The 24,676-nt window shown below is 37.3% G+C and overlaps 1 pseudogene; it reads left to right on the plus strand.

Moving 5' to 3' along the window:
* The first annotated feature begins 17,747 nt into the window (after positions 1-17,747).
* Positions 17,748-24,361, plus strand: LOC140508047 (eukaryotic translation initiation factor 3 subunit C-like; annotated as a pseudogene).
* Positions 24,362-24,676: the final 315 nt, after the last annotated feature.

Below are 24,676 nucleotides of genomic sequence, written 5' to 3' on the forward strand. Positions count from 1 at the left end.
CAAGTCATGTCATCCTCTTGATGTCATGGTCCTCTTGAAGAATGAAGAACAAACATACAACCTATTTGAAATTGGAAACACTAACCAGTAAAATGAAAAAGTTGGACTATATGTCCAGAGAATATTTATAGTTCTAAAACTTTGACCCTATGGACTCAGAAACTAAATAGTATATAACTAGTTAGCTTTGCCTCTTTTGTCTTTAGTAGCATATGGTGTTACCTCCAGGCTGTATCTTCAAATAGGAGTCCTTATTTATTCAGGACACTGCAAGCTATACAACTTTCTCTGAAGGATTATCAGTCAGCTTTGGGGGCAGGAAGGAAAGAAACAAACCTTTGCTCAGTACTTACAATGTGCCAAGTGCGTTTAGAAATGTTATCTCATTTGATGTCCATAACAATACTGGGAAGTAGGTGCTATTACTATCCTCATTTTACAATTGCAAAAACAGAGTGAAATAAGGGGTTACATGACTTGCCCAGGGTCACATATATTGTAAATGTCTGAGTATATATTCAAAGTTGTATTCTTTGATGAGGTAGAAGAGTGCTTGAGGAAGATGGTGAGAGCAAATCCCAGGATGCAAGATATGAGATAAGATACATAACATGACTAGCCAGAAAAGTGATCAAATAAGACTATGCATTGAAGCCCCCAATTTCTCTGTGTGCTTCATAAAACACCAGCAATTCCACAACAACTCTTCCCCTCCCCTTTCCCATTCTCTTACATTATCTGTATAAAGGCTTGTTCCTCCCATTCTTTTGCTCTCTTTCCTTCTATTCCATAGAATTGTACTTAAACTAGGCACCTAACCAGTAACTGCCTTTTGCTCCTGTGAGAGGCAGGTGCTGCTCTGCTCCCTTAGGGGAGGAGAATCTATGGTCTGTTTCTCTTACATGGGAATGGGGCCTACATGGGTGCATCATCCCAATAAAGCCATTCTTTAACTTGGAGACAATTGAGTGAATTCTTTCAGGATAATAAGACCAACACCACTATTCCTCATCATTTCAAGTGGTACCCTAACATTCTTTATTTGTTTATTTATATATTGTTTTCAACATTTATTTCCACAAAATTTTGAGTTACAAATTTTCTCCCAATCTCTCCCCTCCTTCCACCCCAAAACATCTTGCATTCTGATTGCCCCTTCCACCAACGTGCCCTCCCTTCTATTGCCCTGTCTTCTCTTATCCCTATCTTCTCTCTTGTCCTATAGGGCAAGAAAAACTTCTACACCCCATTACCTGGGGTGTAGAAACCTTGAGTTCTGACTTTTCTTCTTTCCTCATTCCCAACCCATCCCCACTGAGAAGGCAAGAAATTCAATATAGGCTATATATGTGTAGCTTTGCAAAAGACTTTCATAATAGTCATGTTGTGTAAGACTATCTATGTTTCCCTCCATCCTATCCTGCCCCTCATTTCTTCTAATCTCTTTTGACCTTGTCCCTCCCCAAGAGAGTTTACTTCTAATTGCTCACTCCTCCCATTTATCCTCCCTTCCATCATCCTCCCACCCCACTTATCCCCTTCTCAGCTGCTTTCTTGCAATGTAAGATAGATTTTCATACCAAATTGAGTATGCCTGTTATTACTTCCTGAAGCCAAATGTGATGAGAGTAAGCTACACTTTTTCCCTCTCACCTTCGTCCTTTTCCCCTCCATTGGAAAAGCTTTTTCTTGCCTCTTCTATGAGAGATAATTTGCCCCATTCCATTTCTCCCTTTCTCCTCCCAGGATATTCCTCTGTCATCCGTTAATTTTATTTTTTTAGATATGATCTCTTCTTACTCAAGTCACCCTGTGCTCTCAGTCTCTCTCTCTTCCTCTCTCTGTCTCTCTGTCTCTCTCTGTCTCTCTCTGTCTCTCTCTCTCTCTCTCTCTCTCTCTCTCTATATATATATATATATATATATATATATATATATATATATATGTCATATCATATTATATTATATGTGTGTGTATGTGTGTATGATCCCTCCAACCACCCAAATACTGAGAAAAGTGTCAAGAATTACAAATATTATCTTTCCATGCAAGAATGTAAATAGTTCAACTTTAGCAAGTCCCTTATGATTTATCTTTCCTGTTTACCTTTTCATGCTTCTCTTGTTTCTTGTATTTGAAAGTCAAATTTTCTCTTCAGCTCAGCTCTTTCCATCAAGAATGTTTGAAAGTCCTCTATTTCATTCAACGACCATTTTTTTCCCCTGAAGTATTATACTCATTTTTGGTGGTAGATAACTCTTGGTTGTAATCCTAGTTCCTTTGAATTCTGGAATATCATGTTCCAAACCCTTTGATACCTTAGTGTAGAAGTTGTTATTTCTTGTGTTATCCTGATTGTATTTCTGTAATACTTGAATGGTTCCTTTCTAGCTGCTTGCAATATTTTCTCCTTGACCTGGGAACTGTGGCATTTGATTAAAATAATCCTAGTAGTTTCTCTTTTTGGATTTCTTTCAGGAGGTGATCAGTGGATTCTTTCAATATTTATATTGTCCTCTGGTACTAGGAAATCAAGGCAGTTTTCCTTGATAGTTTCAGGAAAAATTATGTCTAGGATCTTTGTTTGATCATGGCTTTCAGGTACTCCATAATTTTTAAATTATCTCTCATGGATCTGTTTTCTAGGTCACTTGTTTTTACAATGAGATATTTCACATTATCTTCCATTTTTCATTCTTTTAGTTTTGTGTTGTAATTTCTTGATTTATCAAAAAGTCACTAGCTTCCATCTGTTACATTCTAAATTTTAATGAACTATTTTCTTCAGTGAGCTTTTGAACTACTTTTTCCATTTGGCTAATTCTGCTTTTTTAAAAAATTCTTCTCCTTATTGGCTTTTTGGACCTCTTTTTCAAATTGAGTTAACTTCTTTTTAAAGGTGCTCTTTTCTTCAGCATTTTTTGGGTCTCCTTTAGCAAGCTATTGACTTGCTTTTCATGATTTTCTTGCATCACTCTCATTTCTCTTCCCAATTTTTGCTCTACCTCTCTTATTTGATTTTCAAAATCCTTTTTGAGCTCTTCCATGGTCTGGGAACATTGCATATTTATTTTGGAGGCTTTGGATGCAGAATCCTTGACTTTTACATCTTCCCCTGATGGTAAACATTGTTCTTCCTCATCTGAAAGGATGGGAGAGAATGCTCGTTTACCAAGAATACAACCTTCTATAGTCTCATCCCCCCCTCCTTTTTTTTGGGCATTTTTCCAACCAGTTACTTGACTTTTGGGTCCTTTGTCAAGAGTAGGTATACTCTGGGGACCTGTAAGTTCTCAGTTCCTCCAAAATGGCACAATCGAGGGAGAGGAGTTTACTCCCTAGTTCGTGGCTGTGATTCATATCAGCTGTTCAATTCCCCCAGGGTTTTAGGTGGGGGCAAAACTGCCACTCAGGCCTAAGGTTCACATGAGCTGCTCAATTCCCCCAGGGCTTTTAAGCTGAGTGCTCCAACAATGGAAACTGACTGCTGCCTGTGGCCATGGCCACCACAGCCACCACCACTGCTGCTACTGCTGGCTTTGTAGCTGCTGCCTAAGGCCAGGGCTACGAGAGAACCCTGCTCCCTTTTCTCCAAGTTGAAAAAGCACTCTCAGTGACCATTGAAGTGTTTGTTGACTGTGGGTTGAGGGATCTGTGAACCTCCACTGACGCTGGGAATTCCAACCCCAAGGCCTGCTCCAGTCCGGCTCCTCCTGGTGCCACACTGCCAAGGCTGGGCTGTGTTCTGCTCTGCATCTGGTGTGACAGGCCTTTCCTCTTGGCCTTTCAGGTCCCCCTGGGCTAGAAATCTCCTCCACTCCCACATTCAGTGGCTTCTGCTGCTCTAGAATTTGTTGAGAATCTTTCTTTACAGATATTTTATGGGCTGTGAGGGAAGAGCTAGAGTATGTGATCTGTCTTCTCCACCATCTTGGCTCCACCCCCTCCATCATTCTTCAAGTGCACCCTGAACTCATCATTCTTGATTCCTAGACCAATGTTCTATTTATTGTAGCTCTTAGCTGCCTCTCAATGTACAGGATTAAGTCCCTCTGCTATGTAGGAAAGGGTTCACTTGGGAACTCAAGTTTCTCTTAGCAAAAGTCTCTTATTCCCCTCAAACTAGGATTCTGGGAGTGTCTGGTGAGAGGATGCCCTCTGAAATGTTCAATAAAATTGGGTGATATGCTAACAGTGCATAAGAGGAGAGCAAATTATTTAGTAAATAAACAAAAGATAAGAGATTTTTCTGCTGTCTTCAGGAGCAGGATTATTAAACATCTTGGTGATACTATTCAGCTTTAGGCTGCTTTGGACCCCAAAATACTGACACCCTGGGTCCTGCGCAAATGAATTCAACTCAAGCCTTGTTTTAGTCAAAGAGATAAACAAAGTTTATTAAAGATCCACCATACTAGGTTGTCTCTTAAGAAGCTTAACTCTTTGTGGCATTTGCAAACCAGAGAGAATCTGAGCTAGATTGAATCTGAGCACATTCATGGAGACAAGAAAGATCTTATATACAGTATGACTGTGGGAAGGATCTAGAGGTAGTCTAGTAGTCTGGGAGGAGGGATCTATGGACAGTTTTGAGGATGTGTCTAAGGACGATAGTGGTGGGCCTTGGGTAATTAGAGGGCTGATGTCTAAGAAAATGATATTTTGATGGATCAAGAGTGAGAAGTAGCTGGGGGCAAAGAGGAGATAATAGACAATGGAGGGTTAGATTTCCTTAAGGCTAATGAAAGGCTTATGCCTCAAGGGAACATCAGATCCAGTGGAAAGAAGAGTTCAGGGGTGTTCACAGAGCCTATATGCCACCAGTAGAAAGCCAATATTGAAATGTCTGCATTCTTTTTTTAATGGCTATTTATCCATTTTTAGTCTTCAAAACATTGATTTCAACAAAATTTTAAGTTCCAAATTTTCACCACATTTCTTCCCTCCTGCCACCCCAAAACACCGTGCATTCTGATTGCCCCTTCCCCCAATCTGCCCTTCCTCCTGTCACATGCATCCCTTTCCTTATCTCCATCTTTTTCTCTCTTTTCTCCTGGTCAAGAAAGAATTCTATACCCCAATACGTGCATTTCTTATTTCTCAGTTGCATGAAAGAACAATTCTCAACATTCTGTCCTAAAACTTTGAGTTCCAACATTTCTCCCTTCCTAAGTCCCTACTCATCCCCACTGAGAAAAGAAGCTATTTATGTGTAGCTTTGCAAAAGAGTTCCATAATAGTCATGTTGTGTAAGACTAACTATATTTCCCTCCATCCTGTCCTGCCCCCATTTACTCTATTTTCTCTTTTGACCTTGTCCCTCCTCAAAAGTGTTTACTTCTAATTACTCCCTCCTGCTGTTTGCTCTCCCTTCTATCATACCCCCCACCCCACTTATCCCCTTCTTCTCTACTTTCCTGTAGTGTAAGATACATTTTCATACCAAATTGAGTGTGCATGTTATTGCCTCCTTAAGCCAAATGCTATGAGAGTAAGCTTCACTTTTTCCTTCTCACTTCCCCTTTTCCCCTCCACTGAAAACTTATTCTTGCCTCTTTTATAGGAGATTATTTGCCCCATTTCATTTCTCCCCTTATTCTGCCACTATATTCCTCTCGCACCCCACAATTTTATTTTTGTACATATCATCCTTTCCTATTCAACTCACTCTGTGCCCTCTGTATGTATATATATATATATATATATATATATATATATATATATATATATATATATATATATATATATATATATATATATATATAAAATTATATATATATATACATATATATATATATATGTATATACGTATATATATATATATATATATATATATATATATATATATATATATACACATATCTTTATATAATCCCTCCAACTACCCAAATACTGAGAAAAGTTTCAAGTGTTACAAATATTATCTTTCTAGGTAGGAATGTTCAACTTTAGTAGGTCTCTTAAGATTTCTCTTTCCTGTTAATGTTTTCATACTTCTCCTGACTCTTGTGTTTGAAAGCCAAATTTTCTATTCATCTCTGCTCTTTTCATCAAGAATGCTCTAAGTCTTCTATTTCATTGAATGATTATTTTCCCCCTAGAAGTATTATATTCAGTTTTGCGGGGTTGTAATTCTAAATGGGTTTAAGGTTTTTGCTGGTTTTAATCCTAATTCTTGTGACTTTTGGAATATCATTCCAATCCCTTTGATTCCTTAATGTAGCAGTTGCCAAATCCTATATTATCCTAATCATATTTCCAGAATACTCGAATTGATTCTATCTGGCTGTTTGAAATATTTTCTCCATGACCTGGGAACAATGGAATTTGGCTACAATAATTCTAGGAGTTTTTCTTTTCAGATCTCTTTCTGGAGGTGATTGGTGGATTCTTTCAATATTTATTTTACCATTTTGTTCTAGAATATCAGGGCAGTTTTCATTGATAAATTCATGAAAGGTGATGCCATGGCTCTTTTTTTGATCATGGTTTTCAGTTAGTCCCATAATTTTTAAATTGTCTCTCCTGGATCTATTTTCCAGGTCAATAGTTTTCCAATGAGATATTTCGCATTGTCTTCAATTTTTTCATTCTTTTGGTTTTGTTTTGTCATTTCTTGGTTTCTCCTGAAGTCATCAGCTTCCATCTCTTCCATACTAATTTTTAATGAACTATTTTCTTCAGTGAGCTTTTGAACCTCCTTTTCCAATTGGCTAATTCTGCTTTTTAAAGCATTCTTCTCCTCATTGGCTTTTCTGACCTCTTTTACCACTAGATTTAGGCTACTTTTAAGGGTGTGATTTTCCTCAGCAATTTTTTGGGGTCTCCTTTAGCAATCTGTTGATTTCTTTTTCATAATTTTCTTGTATCACCCTCGTTTCTCTTCCCAATTTTTTTCCACATCCCCTACTTGATTTTCAAAATCTTTTTTGAGCTCTTCAGTGGCCTGAGATGAATATATATTTATTTGGCAGATTTTAGATGCAGACACCTTGACTTTTATGTCTTCCTCTAATGGTATGCATTGTGCTTTGTCATCCAAAAGGATGGAACAAAATAACTGTTCACGCAGAAAGTAACCTCCTACAGCCTTATTGTTGTTGGTTTTTTTTTTTTCCTTTGGGGGTCATTTTCCCAGCCAGTTATTCGATTTTTGAGTCCTTTTTCAAGAGGAGGGTATACCCTAGGGACCTGTAAATTCTCAGTTCCTCCAAGGTGGCACAATCAAGAGAGAGCAGCTTACTTCTCTTCTGGCTTGCACTCTTGTCTGTGAGCAATCACAAGTACTCTCTTCTTTCCAGGATGTGAGTACAATTCCCTCTTCACAACTGCCTCCAACTCCACTACTCCAGCACTCTTCCTCAACCCAGGAGAATCACTTAGGGCTGAAAGCCAGATAGAATTTATTTAGAGTCATTTTTTACATATATTTTATAGGCTATGGGGGAGAGCTTTTACAGGTCCACCCTTCTACTCTGCCATCTTGGCTTTGCCCCCTAATTTCTACATTCACAATGCTATGGGTGCATGGTTTGTGACTACTATTCTTTGTCATACTGCTTTTTGTTCCCTAACTGACTATATACAACCTAGGCTAGAAAAGAGCAATCCCAATCCATTTTTGTCACTGTTGCTTCCCAGCCATCCACAGTTATGTCACATTATTGGAATGTTGTGCTTCATTGAGTCCTTAAGAGGTCTCTCCTGCCTACTCAACTTATGGCTACTCAACACATAGCATCTGCTTGGTACTCCTGCTGTCATCGATTTTCCACATATCGCCTATTTGAAAGACTTGTGTTGCAGCAAACCTTCCTGCCCCAAAGTGAAAATTTACTTCTTCATCGGTTTTCCTCTATGTTGTGACAAGTAGTCTTTGATAATTTCCACCAACAAAAAAATGCATCTCCCTGCCCCCTAGTTTCAAGCACTCTCACAGAATTTTTCCTCCTTTCCCTGTAAGTTCATAGGCTATGATCATTCCCTCTCTCTGTGACACTACTCATGTGTACATATTTTATATTTGTCATCACATTTGAGTCTGCTTAAAATAGTATTTAATAGGTTAGTTCTGAAATTCATCTCCTATTTTGTTTTGGACTGTACTCATCTTTGTAGTCTTTCTACAATTAAAACAAAGTGAACAAGGTGAGTCATTTATATAAATGTTCTTTGGATATGGAAATATTTATGGATGTTTTACATGTAATGCATTTTCCTCCCAAACCTGGGGAATTATGCATGTACCTCTGTATAGGAATATATAGTTCTTTATTAGTGGGAAGAATGCCAGTATTTGCAAAGTTGTTTCGCGAGTCACATTTAGGCACACATGAAGACAGGACACAATAGAGGGCAGAGACAGAAAAACTTTGGAAGGCAGACATGTATGGGGAAATTTGCTCCATTGTGTTTCCAGACTTGCTTGAAGTTTTAGAGACTGATGAAAATGTATTGTTTTAGATGAAATTGTTCCCTCTTAGTTTGATATGAGATCTTAGCTCATACATTCTTATGGATAATTTAGTATATTCTATACCATATGTACAGTTTACCCGGCTTTTATTTGCTATTTTGTTTAGGGAAATGAGTTCATTTATACTTTTCCATTTGTGATGGCTTTCTGTGTAACCAGAATTCGGTGGAAAAGGGCCAAGCTGGATGGCATAAACTTGGGCCTATTCTCCCCACTTAAGTGTGATCAGGGAAAGGATTTTTTTTTTTAAATTTCGGTTCTTTATTTCATTCTAATTATTTTGATTGTAATTTGTATTCTGAATCTATCATTTCTTTTACTAACAACATTTGAGGAGAATGGATGGATATAATTCTATCCCAATACTCAGAGACTTAAGAAAAAATTGCCTAGACTAAAGTAGTACTACTGGAATATGTCTGCCTTTCCTCATGTATTGTGCTGGTAATTCAGATATAACCCTTGCCTCTCTACCTGTTCATAATGTGAAAAATGATTTTTCTCAGTAATTATCATTCTGGAAACTAAGAGTTTCCCGGTCACCCTTTCTTCACCCTTTCATTCACCCTTCTTCAGAAGGACTTATTCTAAATGGGTCCATTACTGCTCATTGTGTTGCCCAGACAGGTCTGGGAAAATGTTGATTCCTCCTTATTTTCACGACAGATGATATGGAAATTGATATCTCTTTGATTAGGATTAAGTGGCCTAAGTCTTGGTTCTTGGCATCACGTTAGCAAGCTAGACTTCAGATCACAATTTACTTGACCACAAATGAGTCACATTTTTCTGCTACACAACCCACTTTATCTTGTATGGGAAGAAAAAAGTAAATATATGTTTGAAAGGCAACGATATATAATGTATACAGAATTGAAAGCAAAGTCAGAAGATCTGGGTTCATCTTTTCTCTGACACATCCTGGTGACCCTTGACAATTCTCATGACCTCCCAGTGTTCCAGCAACAATTCTTTGTGGCATCTAGGTGGTACAATGGATCAAGCAAAGGACCTGGATTCAAAAGTATTTCAAATCTGACTTCAAAAACTTCCTCACTGTTTTAGACTTGGCAAGTCATTTAACCTGTTTGACCCAGTTTTCTTAATTGTAAAACCAGGATAATGCCAGCATTTAGCTCATCAGGTTGTTGTGAGGATCAAATGAGATGTTTGTAAAACACTCAGCACCGTACCTGGCATGTACTAGGCAGTAGGTGGGTAGCTAAATAGATAAATATATATGTAAATACATATTCACATGTATATGTTTATATATATGTGTGTGTGTATGTATACATTTATTTATTTCTTCACTTTTTTACTCTTTTCTCTCTTATTTGCTCTTAAACTATAGCTTTCAGAGTAGTGGGGACAGAGGAAATTTAACCACTAGGAGTCCCCTCCAACAATAAAATCAAAGATCTAGTGTCTCCTTTTCTTTCTGCCTCCTGAACCCCTTCTGTCTCTGTGTTCCTAACTTTTGTAACAAATATATATTAAATATCTACTATGCACAAAACAGTACTCCAGACACTTGAGATGAATATTAAATATTAATATTGATATCAATATTATCAATAATAATATTAAAAAACGTCTTACCAAACCTATCACCAGTTTTGTTGCAAGGTGATTTTCCCCCAGAACAAATCTCAATACTGTCTACTTCATCACAGAGAAGCTGTGATCTCTTTAAGCAGAAATACTCATCCTGAAGAAGAGATCGTTGAAGCATTAACATAAAACTTATTGATAACATTAACAAAGCTCCTCATTGTGCCATTTAGGACAGCTCTAGCATCCTAGATAATGCAGCTGAATAAAAGAATAAATATTCTCAAAACTTTTTTAAACAGCACAGCATAGTGGATAAAGCACTGAACTGTAAAGCACAAAAAATGTGTTTAAATCCTGTGGCAGAAATTTGCTAACTGTGTAACTTACTCTTTCTAAGTCTCAGGATCTTCATCTGTAAAATGTAAGTTTAGCATCTACAACATAGATATCAAATGTAATATTATGTTTAAATGATTATGCATAATTTAAAATGCTACATAAATATTAGTTATTATTTGAACTACTACTGTGACTTTCTTTTCCCTGTGCAAGAGATACTTTCTGTCTCCTGACTCCATGTTTTCTCTAGAAGACCTTCCTTCCTCAATTTCATCTCTTGAAATTTCTAGCTTTATTTCAAGAACTAGCTTCTTACTAATGATAAGAGTAAAAGACCATTACTGATCCTACTGCCACCCCCACAAATACTCCTTAGTATTTCTCCCTTCCTTCAATTTAATTTGTATTTATGCTTAACATATTTTGTACATAGATATGTATACATGAAAAGGAATAAGCATTTATGGAATATCTGTTATTTTGCTATGTTCCAGGCATTATGCTGAGCATTTTTTTTATGAATATTACACCACTTGATACTCACTATAAGCCTTGAGGGAAATACTAGTATTATACCTATTTTATAATTGAAGAAACTTAGGCCTAGGATGGGAAACAATTTGATATAGCTGTTTTTATATATACATATACACACATACACATACATATACATGCACACACACACACACACATATATATATATATATACACACACGCATATATATATATATATACACATATATATATATATACACACATATATATATATATATATATATATATATATATATATATATATATATATATATATATATATATATATATATATATATATATATATATATATACACACACCTATACCTCCATTTTAATTACAATGTTGTTGATGCTATGTGCTAAGTTCTCCTAGTTCTGCTCACTTCACTTTGCATCGACTCATAAATCTTTCCAGGTTTTTCCTGAAAGTACTTTGTTGATCATTCTTACAGGATTATTATATTCCATCAAAATCACGTAACAACTACATCAGTCACCATAAAAGAAATACTAATAAATATTTTTATACATGTAGGTCTTTTTAGTGATCTCTTTGGGATACAGATTTAGTAGTGGTATTGCTGGACCAAAAGGTATGTAGAGTTTGATTGCCATTTGGGCAAATTACACCCCAGAATGGTTGCAGCAGTTCACAACTCCATCAACAATGCATGCATCCCAGTTGTTCCACATCTCCAAAATTTATCGTTATCCTTTTCTGATAAATGATAAATTTATCTGATAAATCTCATAAATCAAATAAGTAAGAGGTCATATTTCAGAATTTTTTAATTTTTAATTAAAACTTATTTTCTGCTATACTCTTTTCCCATTTCCTCAACAAGTTTTCTTCCTTCCTCCCTTCCTTCCTTCCTTCCTTCCTTACTTCCTTCCTTCCTTCCTTCCTTCCTCCCTTCCTTCCTTCCTCCCTCCCTCCCTCCCTCCCTCCCTCCCTTCCTTCCTTCCTTCCTTCCTTCTTTCTTTCTTTCTTTCTTTCTTTCTTTCTTTCTTTCTTTCTTTCTTTCTTTCTTTCTTTCTTTCTTTCTTTCTTTCTTTCTTTCTTTCATTTTTTCTTTATTCCTTCCTTCCTTCCTTCCTTCCTTCCTTCCTTCCTTTTTTCCTTCCTTCCTTCCTTTCTTTCCTTCTTTCTTTTCTTCCTTCCTTCCTTCCTTCTATCTTTCTGTCATTCTTTATGTATTTCTTTTTTTTTTTTTGCGCCAAATAGTGAGTTTTTATGCCAGAAGTTGGAGTGTTTGTGTTTATCAAAGAGTAGATTTCTATGGTATTTACTACTGTGTCTTGTTTACCTAATACATTCTAGGGATCCACCATGCTTTTTGATGATTGCTATTTGATAATACAGTTTTAGATTTGCTATGCGTAGGGTAAAAAGGAAGCAATATTAGGAAGGCCAACTGCTAAAACTCATTTATATATACAAATGAGAAATGAAGTGACTCTGCCAAGGTAACACAGGTAGTTGAGATAGCCAAAATTATTCTGATTCTGTTGTGTAATTCTATTCTGTATCACTCCCGAATATTTGTAAAAATCTGCTAAGACATGTTTCTTTTTCACTGAGTTAAGTTCAGAAGTTTTGCTTTCTTCTTTGTACTAAGTTGCCCCATAAGTCACTGTAATTTGAAGAAATCTATTTTTCTCTACATATCTTACTGCTTATGTACAACTAAGAAAGATCAGTTACCTTGCAGCAAGTTTTGAAAGATACAGTTGTCTTGAAGGCTGTTATCTCTGCAACACTGGCTGTCCTTCAAGAAAACCTGGACAGTTATTGCTGTGACTCTAAGAACCCACACAGGAGGATAACACTAATGAGATTTCCATAGCAACGAGATGGAAAGAGGGGTTGTTGTTAGCCCTTCATTCCTGAATTCCATTCAATAATTTTTTTTTCAGTCATCTATAATATTTTGCATTTTGTAAGCAATCACATAGTTTTATGCTTCCAGTTATAACAGTCTTCCAAAATCCATAGGAAGATTAATTAGCCTTTCCTCATAGAAAGGCTTTGACTGACTTCCAAGGTGAGAGATCCTCTTCATTGGTATTTTCTAGGCTTACCAACAGATTTAATTAGCTTAGAATTTTATGCCTCAATTTCCCTTAATTTAAATTACAACATAGTGGCAGAGGGAAAGAAGGGAAACCATGTCTGATTTTTAGGTTTTCAAACACTTTCCTCCACTATCTCACAAACACTTGTCAAAGTTTCAGTGGTATTCTTACCACCACATGACAAAAGCATCATATCTGAGACATGGACTTTTTAGTGCATGTTAAATTAATTTAACATATAGAAATTAAAAAGACTAAGTGAGAGTTGGATATTGATATAACACAGTTTATACTTTCTTCTCTTTAAAATGTGTTCAAACAATTATTTTAAATAATCTATTATTGAATGTTACTTTTAATTTGAAGACTTACAGTCTCAAATTATGTTTCAATTTTTTCATTAAAAAATGTCATGTATCTATCCTCCAGGATGGAGCCAAGAAGGCAGAGTAGAAACATGGAGTTCCAGAGCTCTCCCCACAAGCCCAGACAAATACCTGTGAAAAATTGACTCTATACAAATTATGGAAATTAAGAACCCACAGAATGACAGTGGGAAGCAAATCTCCAGCCCAAGATAGTCTGAAAGGTGAGGGGGAAGCATCTATTGTGTCAAAGTGGAAGCAGAGCACAGTCCAGTGTGGGTCATGTTGGCGCAGACAAGATCTGAGCAGGTCTAGAGAGGATTGAATCTTTGGCACCTGTGACAGTTTCCAGACTTCACAAGGCCAAAATATAGGGACAAATTAGAAGGTCAGTAGAAAAACCTGTTGGAGAGAGTAGAGTGGTCCAGACCTAGGGTGGCAGAGGGGGTGAAGGAGCCTGCAGAAAACAATGAAGAAAGAGGAGCATCTGCAGCAGCGATTCCTGGAGATCTAGGTCCACAGATTGTGGAGGGATCAAGCAGTTGACAGTAAAACACCCCCACCCCAGTCCCACTGGCAGTGGCGAACTACCTTGACAAAGAACTCAAAAGTCAGGGAAATGGTTGAGGAAATGAGAAAAACCCAGAAAAAGAATGAGAATGTAGAATCTTAATTTGGTGACAAGAAAGACCAAACATACAAACAGAAGAAGTTGACAAAGTCAAAGGTACTACGAGCAAATTAACCAAGAAAAATATGAATTGATATCAGGTCATGGAAAAGCTTGAAAAGGATTTTAAAAATCAAGTAAGAGAAGTAGAACAAAAATTGGGAAGAGAAATGACAATGATGGAAGAAAATCATAAAAACTGAGACAACTGCTTGCTAAAGAGGACCCAAAAAATTCTGAAGAAAATGACATCTTAAAAATAGACTAACCCAAATGGAAAAAGAGATCCCAAAGGCCAATGAGGAGAAGAATGCCTAAAATAGCAGAATTGGCCAGATGGAAAAGGAGGTCCAAAATCTTGCCGAAGAAAATAATTCCTTAAAGATTAGAATGTGGCATATGGAAGTTAAAGACTATAAAAAATCAAGAAATTATAAAACAATAACAAAAGAATAAAAAAAGTAGCAGGCAATGTGAAATATTTCATTGGAAAAGCAACTAACCTGGAAAATTGATCCAGGAGAGAAACTTTAAAAATTATTGGGCTACCTGAAAGTGGTGATTGAAAAGAAAGAGCCTAGACATCATCTTTCAAGAAATTATCAAGAAAAAAAATACCCTGATGCTGTAGAACCAGAGGGCAAAATGGACATTGAAAGAATCCACTGATCACTTCCTGAAAGAGATCCCAAAAGGAAAATTTCCAGGAATATTAAAACCAAATACCATAGGTCTAGATCAAGGAGAAAATATTGCAAGCAACTAGAAAGAAACAATTCATGTATTGTGGGAGCAACTTCTACCTTAAAAGATCAGAGGGTTTGGAATATGATATTCCAAAAGTCAAAGAAGCTAGGATTAAAACCAAGAATCACCAACTCTGCAAACTGAGCATAATACTTCATGGGAAAAAATGGTCATTGAATGAAATAGAAGACTTCCAAGCCTTCTTGACGAAAAGAGGAGAACAAATAGAAAATTAGATTTTCAAACACAAGAATCAAGAGAAACATGAAAAGATAAACATGAAAGATGAATCATAGGATACTTACTAAAGTTGAACTGTTTGCATTCCTACATGGAAAGTTAATATTTCTAACTATTGAGACTTTTCTCAGTATTAGGGTAGTTGAAGAGCTTATACACATATAGACTTAGAGTACAGGGTGAGTTGAATATGAAAGGTTCATATCTGAAAGGGAAAATTAAGGCGTAAGAGAGGAATACATTGGGAGAGGAACAAGGGAGAAATAAAATAGGGTAAATTATTTGTCACATAAAAGAGGCAATAAAATGTTTTCTTCATTGAAGACAAAGGGTAGAGGTGAGAGGGAGTGAAACTTACTCTCATCGGATTTGGTTTAAAGAGCAAAGAACATGCACACTCACTTATGAAAATCTAACTTACAATATAGGATGGTGGGGGGAAGGGAATAAGCAGAGATGGGGGATGATAGAATTAGGGCATACTGGAGGAGGGGCTAGTTAGAAGTAAATACTTTTGAGGAGTTAATAAATGGGGAGCAGGATAGGATGGAGGGACATATAATTAGTCTTTCACAACATGATTTGTGGAAATGTTTTACATAACTACACATATATAACCTATAAAAAATTGCCTGCCTTCTCAGAGGGGATGTGTGGGGAGGGAGGAAGGGAGAGAAGCTGAAACTCAAGTTTTAAAAACAAACCTTAAAAATTGTTTTTATGTGCAACTGGGAAATAAGACATACAGGCAATGGGGTATAGAAACCTATACACCCTAAAAAGAAAATAGAAGGGAAGGGAATGAAAGAAGGAGGGGGGATGTGATAAGAGGGAGGACGACTGGGGAAAGTGGTAGTGAGAATGCAAGATATCTTGGGGTGGGTGGAGGGGAGAGATTAGGGGAAAATTTGGAATTAAAAATCTTTTGGAAGTGACTGTTGAAAACTAAAAATTAATTAATTAATACCAAAATTAATGTGTGTGTGTGTGTGTGTGTGTGTGTGTGTGTGTGTATATATCCTCTGTTTATGTCTCCTAACTGCATGAAGAATTACTGCAGGTCTAATATTTTCCTGAGTGACTCCTTGGCTTTATAAGCAAACAATTTGTTTTTTTTTTAGCTGTCTCAATTCAATGTTATCTTATTCTGTAAGAAATAATCATTTTAATGAAAAGGAATTCCAGAATTTCTCCATGGAATTCCAGAATTTTAAAAACTGATGTTTTTCAGGACGTTTTTAATTCAATGATGTGGGAAGACTGAATGAAAAATAAGAACTTCAGGCAGATATAGACCTTTTCCTGTCCACCTCTGCATTACCTGCTAATGATTATCAGGCCTTAGAGATGTACAGTGGAATGACAGAAGAGTATTTTAAATAGCATCACTCTATTTTCCAGGCAAGATATCAGGAGTAGAAATAAAGCACCCTATGAAAATTAAGATTGTTACCTTACGAAAATTTCTCTACTCCATATTGGATAGGACAAATAGATACCCCACTTTTTGCCTATCGGACTATAAAATAGTAACTTTCAGTGCAAAAATTAGAGAAACATATTGAATATTTCTTCTTCATGACCCAAACTTTTGTCTTGTATATGTACCCACCTGTACAATCACACAGTCACTAATAAAAACTTTAGTGAAGGGTTCATCATCTTCTATCTGAACTATTACAGAACAATCCTTATTGGTCTCCCTTCCTAAGTTTCTGCCCTTGTCCTCTCTTCCTATCTTTTCCAGCTTCTTTTTGTGTATTACTTTCTCTCATTAGAATATAAACTTTTTGAAGGTAGAGATTTTATTTTGCTTGTAATCCCAGTTTTTAGAACAGTGTCTATCAAAATAGCAAGCCTTTAATAAGTGCTGCCTTCCTTCCCTTCCCCTTTTCTTCTCCTCTCCTTTCTTTCTTTCCTTCCTTCCTTCCTCCTTTATTTTTCCCTTCTTTATTTTATTTCTTACTATTTTCTTTCCTTCCTTCCCTTCTCCCTTTATCTTTTCTTCTTCCTTTCTTCTATCTCTCCATCCTTCCTTTCCTCCATCCCTTCCCTTCCACATTACTCTTCTAAAACCAGTCTGTTGTTGTTTATTTGATTACTTGTAGCTGACTCTTTGTGACCCCATTTGGGATATTACTGGCGCAGAAACTGGAGTCATTTGCGATTTCTTTCTATAGCTCTTTTTATAGATGAGGAAACTGAGGTAGAGTTAAGCAAATTGCCCAGGGTCACACAGCTAGTGTCAGAGGTAAGATATGAACTCATGTCTTCCTGACTCCAGACTTAGCACTCTATCTGCTGTACTACCTAATTGTCCCCTGATATAAAGAAAGAGGGAAAGGAAGAATGGAACAAAGGAAGAGAAAGAAAGAAACAGACAGGTATATACATAAAAAAAGTTAGTAGATTAATTCCAGTGATTCTAGGATCAAATATAATTTTTTTTTTCCATTTAACACTTAAATCCACTCATAACATGAACTCTTCCTATCTTTCCAGTATTCTTACACATTTGCCTTGGTCTATACACTTTATGATTGTTTTACACTAGACTACAATGCTTTATTTTTTTTTCACAGCATCATTTCTTTTTAACAGCTAATGATGTTTTGTTTTGTTTTGTTTTGTTTTGTTTGAAAACTGCCACTTTCATTCACTTCCGAGAATTTTCCTGCAGCGCCCAATCTGGCCCAGATCCAGTACCGCCCAGCCTGCCACATCCTGAGCGCCCGTAGCCATGTCACGATTTTTCACCACTGGCTAGGACAGTGAGTTGAAGTCCTCGCTGTCTGGGGAGGAGCTGGCACCCAAGCCCGCGGGAGGCAACTACAGCAAACAGCCATTGCTGCTGAGTAAAGATGAGGAAGACACTAAGCAGGTTGTTTGAAGCGCCAAGGACAAAAAGTTTGAAGAGTTGACCAACTTTATCTGGACTATCAGGAATGCCATGTAAATGTCCTGAGGAATCTGAGTTTCTGGGAAAAGCATTTGGAAAAGGTAAGAGCATTGTGGACAAAGAAGCTGCTACATTCGCATCCTGAATGATCTGGAGGACTATCTCAGTGAGCTATGGGAGGACAAGGAGGGAAAGAAGAAGATGAACAAGAACAATGCAAAGGCTCTGAATACTTTGCATCAGAAGATCTGCAAATATAATTGGGATTATGAAACCCAGATCACCAGTTATAAGCAGAACCCTGAGCAGTCTGCAGATGAGGACGCTGAGAAAAATAAGGAGGATTCAGAAGGTTCTTCCTCTTCAGATGAGGGTGAGGAGGCCACAAGTTTCCTGAAGAAGAAGTCTGAGGCACCATCTGAGGAAAGTCGAAAGTTCCTCAAGAAGATGGAAGATGAAGATGAGGACTCTGAGGATTCTGATGATGATGAAGACCTGGGTTCAGATTCCACTTCCTTAGACTCTGATTCAGAGGAGGAGGATGGGAAATATACTGTATTGGCTTCCAAATTCCTGAAAAAAGGGAGCACCACAAACAAAAAGGCAGTGGAGAAGAAGCAAGAGGACAAAGTCAAGAAAAAACATGACTGAAAATCCAAACGCCTAGGTGAGGAGGAGGAGGTGGAGAATAATGAAGGGAGAGAGTGGGAGAGGGTTCAAGGAGGGGCACCACTTGTCAAGGAGAAGCCTAAAATATTTGCCAAGGGAACAGAGATTACACATGAAATTGTAGTCAAGAAGCTGAATGAGATCCTGCAAGCTCTTGGCAAGAAAAGAACTGACCGTACAGCCCAAATTGAGCTGCTGCAGCTGCTGGTTCAGATCACAGAAGAAAATAATCTAGGAAAAGGAGTGATTGTTAAGATCAAATTCAACATCATTGCTTCCCTCTATGACTGTAACCCCACCTGGTCACGTATATGAAGCCAGGCATGTGGCAGAAGTTCTTAGACTGCATCAATGAATTGGTGGACATTTTATTTGCTAATCCTGATATCTTTGTTGGAGAAAATATCTTGGAAGAGAGTGAGCACCTCTCCAACTTTGAGCAGTCACTTCATGTTCGTGGTTGTATCCTAACTCTGTTGGAAAAGATGGACAAAGAGTTTACCAAAATCATGCAGAACACAGATCCTCCTTCCCAAGAATATGTGGAACATCTCAAGGATGAGGCACGTGTCTGTGTCATCACTGAGAGTGTTCAGGGCTACCTGCAGGAAGAAGGAACAACTGAGGAGATCTGCCTTAGTTGAGTGCTCCATACCTACTACAAGTTTGACTATAAGGCCCATCAGCAGCAGCTTGCTCCCCCTGAAGGGTCCTCAAAGTCAAAAAAAGATCAGGCTGGAAAGGAGGGGACGGGGATTCAGCCATATTGATGGAGAGGTTGTGCAACTACATATATGCCAAGGATCAGACAGACAGAATTCAGACATGTGCAATCCTCTGCCACATCTACCACTATGCTCTTCACTCTCACTGGTACCAGACTCAGGTCCTCATGCTTATGAATCACTTACAGGACAACATTCGGCATGCAGACCCCAGTGTGCAGATCCTTTATAACAATACTGTGATGGAATTGGGCATCTGCGCTTTCCCCCAGGGCCTAATTGAAGATGCACACAATGCCTTGCTGGACATTCAATCTAGTGGTCATGCTAAGGAGCTGCTGGCACAGGGTGTCTTGCTCAGGAGCCTGCAGGAGCTAAACCAGGACCAGGAGAAGGTGGAGCGCCAGAGACAGGTGCCCTTCCACTTGCATATCAACCTGGAGCTGCTTGAATGTGTCTATTTGGTATCTGCTATGCTTCTGGAGATCCCATACGTGGCAGCCTTTGAAAGCGATGCTCGGAGGAGCGTGATCAGTAAACAGTTCCATCACCAGCTTCGAGTGAACCCGTGGCAGCCCTTGCTGGATCCACCTGAGTCAATGAAGGAACATGTAGTACCAGCATCTAAAGTCATGAAGATGGGTGACTGGAAGACGTGCCACAGCTTTATTATTAATGATAAGATGAATGGAAAAGCCTGGAATTTGTTCCCTGAGGATAACAAAGTCCATATCATGCTAGTTAGAAAGATCCAGGAAGAGTCATTGAGGACTTCTCTTTCCACCTATAGCAGTGTCTATGACTCTCTTAGTATGGAGACCTTGTCTGACATATTCCAGCTGGATCTGCCCGCCATGCACTCCATAATCAGCAAGATGATCATCAGTGAGGAGCTGAAGACCTCTCTAGCTAACACAGGCAGTGGTGATGCACCACACTGAGCCCACTGCCCAGCAGAATCTGGCCCTGCAGCTGGCAGGAAAACAATGAGGGAATCTTCGACCACAAACAGGGAACGTATGGAGGTTATTATAGAGATCAGAAAGATGGCTACAGAAAAAATGGGGGAAGTTACAGGCTTCGGGGAGGCTACCGCCAACAGCAGTCACAGACCTACTACAGATTTCCTTATGGCATGCTACCCCTGAAATTTAACTTCCATGCAGAGCAATTAAAAGTCTGTGTCGTATTGAAAAAAAAAAGAAAAGAAAACTGCCACTTTATGTCCTTTGACCATTCATCAAATGGAATATTGTTCTTATTTTTACATATCTCGGAAATGAGATACCAGATTAAATAAAAATATGCTCCCCTAAATATATTTTTCCTTTCAAATTTCAGGTACATTGGTTTATTATTGCAAGAACTTTTAAAAATACTAAAAATTATCAGTTTCATCCTTTATGGTCTTAGCCTTTATTTCATCATAAATATCTTACGCATACATCTAAAGATTACTTTTTCCTCTTCTCAGATTTGTCAGTTAGTATGCGTCTAAGGCTGGCTTTGAACTCAGGTCTTCTTGAATTCTGGCTTATTGCTTTATTCACATCGCCACTTACCTGCTCTAAAGTCACAGAAATAATTATATTAATTAGTTCAATAAAGTTGTTATTGAAAATATACTGTACAAGTATTATCCAAAGTAGAGGTAGAGGGAAAGATGCATTCTTGAAGAATTATATGCAATTGTAAAAACAAAACAAAACCTGGAATTAACCTAAATGACAACAGAGGATTAAAGAAGCAAATTGTTTTGTATTTGTCAATTATAATAATATAATGAAACTACAAGAAAGGCAATCAGTATGACTTAATGGACATGGGGAGGGGGTAAACAACTATGAATTTGGAGTAAGAAGACCTTCATTCAAATCCTTTTGCAGAGACTTACTAGATGTTTGATTCTAAGCAAATTTCTTGAACTCTAAATTTCAGTTTCTTATTCTGTTAAATTAGGTCTTGGACTCAATAACCTTAAAGTTGAAAGTTCATCTAGGAACAAGTCCAGTAAGTATGAGCAAGAAAAAGAAATCTGTAAGGACCATGATAAAATGATATGAAATTAAAAATAAAAACAATCTAACAATAAAATTGCAATGGAATATATACTATCTGAATAAATGTATTTTGTTTAGGTCAGGGGACTTGTTTTTGGAGTCTTTCTTTGCATTTCCAGGGCTTTACACGGGGCATGATGAATAAAAAAAGTACATCGTAGTTTGCTTGACATAGAAAAAAAAATGGAACCAATGACAAAACTGCTGTTATATGGACTTAAGAGAAAGTATCTGAAATAGTGTTCTCATCATGAGTAATGAGGGGTGGTTTGACTCTCTAACTGAATATCATGTCTTCAATAAGAAAGAAAAAGGACAAACTATACTGCCATATGTACAGGCTTAGATGGGAAGCTTAGAGACTAAAGCTCCACACAGAAACATTAAGTTATAGGTGTGCAGAAGAGAATCTATCCTATAGAAACTCCTATTGGGTGTCACAGTTTGAGTGCATGGTGGGGCAGGGAGGGGAAAGAGAATCTAGGAGTCATGGAATATTACTGTGATCATTCCCTTCCTTATTTTCATCTACTTATAGACTTGTATTATTTCTAGGGGATTATGGTTCGGTCACACACTCTCACATTGTCAAGATTTTATATTTCTCTCTATTCTATTTTGGACCAGGTTAAAACTTGAGGGGAACTGGTACCTGTTTCTTGGACTATTTATCAGAGAAGTATCGTGGTTCTCATGAATTGCTGTTGTAAAAAGGAGTGTCTCCTAAAGAGAAAATAAGGTGAATCCTTTGTCTACCTCGTACTTTAGATAAAAACAAAATAAAATAATCTAGTTTTATATATTTATAGAGGAATGTCACATGAAAACAATCATTGGGAGGAAGAATAAATTACTTAGCATCTGAAACCTCACATTCCTACTTATTCTGTGTCTCATTTCCTCTCTAATCTGAATAAAATAATATTTTTTTGGGTGGTCTCTCAGGTTCTTACCTTCCTCCTATTTGTGTCTGGGCCCAGAGACTCTGAAAATAGAACTTTTGGGCTGTTGTTCAGTTGTTGCAGTCATGTTCATTTCTTTTTGACCTTATTAGAGATTTTCTTGGCAAAGATACTGGAGTGGTTTTCCATTTTCTTCAATAGCTCATTTTAGGGAAGAAGAATTTAGGTAAACACAGTTGAGTGACTTTCCCAGGGCCTCATAGCTATTAAGTGCCTGCGGTCAGGTTTGAACTCAGGAATATGAGTCTCCCTTACTTCAGACTTTACATTCTATTCACAGTGATTCTTAGCTGCCTTATTTTAATGGGAACCAGTTTTCCAATTCACTTCCTCTCCATTCCCTTCCTACTGTCATTCCATCTCCCTTTAATTTTACTTTAAGCCATCTCCAGTCTTCCTGAGGAATATCTGGCCACTGGACCCAGAAGACTCTGGAGGAGCAAGTGAGTCTGATGACCTTGCACAGTCTTTCCTCATTCAAATCAAAGTCAACTACAAGTCATGTCGTCATCTCTCTGATGTCATGGTCCTCTTCAAAAGTAAAAGATAAACAAGAGCAAAAGACAAACAGCCACTTTAAAACCCTATTACAATGATGAAGACCTCTACTGAAATGTAAAATCCTTGATGGAAATGGTGATCTAGATTCCTTGTTTTGAACCTATGATTCTTTAACACAGTCCCAGGTATTTGGACAACACTTACTGTTGCTTTCTATCCACCCATTTATTTATTTGAATTTTATCAAAAGCACTTAAAAGATGCTTTATAAGAAAATTACTCCTAAGATGGGGCAATTTCAACTACTGAGGAAAGTATTTTTAGACTGAAAGACCTTTAGCCACCTCTCAAACAATCTTCATTTCCACTAACTTTAAAAACAGAATTAGATCAAAAAGAGAAGCAATGTGAAAAAGTTATACTTGATTCAATTAACTTCAATTTAACAGATATTTACTGATCCTCGACTACATGCAAAGTGTGATGCTTCTTCCTTTGGAGAATACATGAAAAATGTCATATTATCTGCCTCTCAAAGTGTTTGTAAAAGAAATAGGGCATTTACATAGTAAGCATCCAACTGATGGGAATATGATAAGGGGAAAGATTGACTGAAGATAAAAAGGCTATAGAAAGAGAGGCAAATAGAAAGAGAGGCAAAGAGGAGTATCACTAGTACTTGGCTCGCAGTGAGGATTAAGGAAGGCTTTAGTGAGGAAATAGTACCTGATGTGAGCCTTAAAGAAATAGAAAGATGTTAATGTATAGAGATGCAGAAGTATTTTACAACAAAATTCGAACATGACCTATTTAAGTATATAGCAGTCAAGAAGTCAGATGGAGATTGTGAAAGAGCTACTTTTACAACTTCTCAGAATCATGTTATCTATGATAGTGAATTCAATGGAATAAGAGCAGAAAAGTAAGTAGGACCCTAAGTGTGGCAACACTGAGTGCTAAGCTAAGTTTTTATTTTCACCTGTAGTCAGCAGTCTCTGAGGGAGAAAATGATGATATCAATTTCATAGACTGGAAAGATAATCCCAGCAACTGTGTAAAGGATGGATTGAAGAGGGTAAAGGAGAAGAGACAAGGTAACCATTAGGAGGCTGTTGCCAATTGTATGGATGATTAATATGAGGATCAAATTTGGGTTATAATATTTGGAGAAGAGAAAATGGATGAGAAAAAAATAGAGACAAGTATATGAAAGAAACATGAAAAGAAAACATGCTGTCTTTTATGAGGACATTGAAGAATAAAAGATTATAAAGTTGTACAAGGAATAAATGTAAGTCTAGAAGTAAGAATGGGTATCAGACCTTTTTTTAGTTGGGAGGAGATGAAATATACTCTCCCAAGAGAAGGCACATTCCTTATGTGCCAAGAAATAATAATGTTCGTCTACATGTGGTATGAGAGTTACAGATGCATAAATGGGTCATGCCTCATTTTTGTAGTAACATACTTCTGCATTTTCATACCCTAACACCTTTCTGTTTCTTTAAGGTTCACATCAGGTATCACCTCATCACTAAAACTTTCTTTTATCCTCACTCCCAAATAGGTAAAACACCACTAAAAGTCAAAATGAGAAAAGATAAGGAGTTCTCATTGTTGACTTCCTAATGAGAGGCTAAGGTATTTGTCAACCTGACATCAATGATAGAAAAGTCTATTGTCTTCCTGGGACATACATCTAGTGTTTGACAGAAATTTGGCACAGATGTAAAATCAAATACCAGTGAGGGAATTCAACTAACTAGACATCTGCTGGAGATATCTCTCTGCCAAGAATAGAGCAGCTCATCCATTTTGATATGCCATAATGATAATTTCATCTTCAAGAGGTG

The sequence above is a fragment of the Notamacropus eugenii genome, chromosome 5 (assembly GCF_028372415.1).
Source record: "Notamacropus eugenii isolate mMacEug1 chromosome 5, mMacEug1.pri_v2, whole genome shotgun sequence".
NCBI lineage: Eukaryota > Metazoa > Chordata > Mammalia > Diprotodontia > Macropodidae > Notamacropus > Notamacropus eugenii.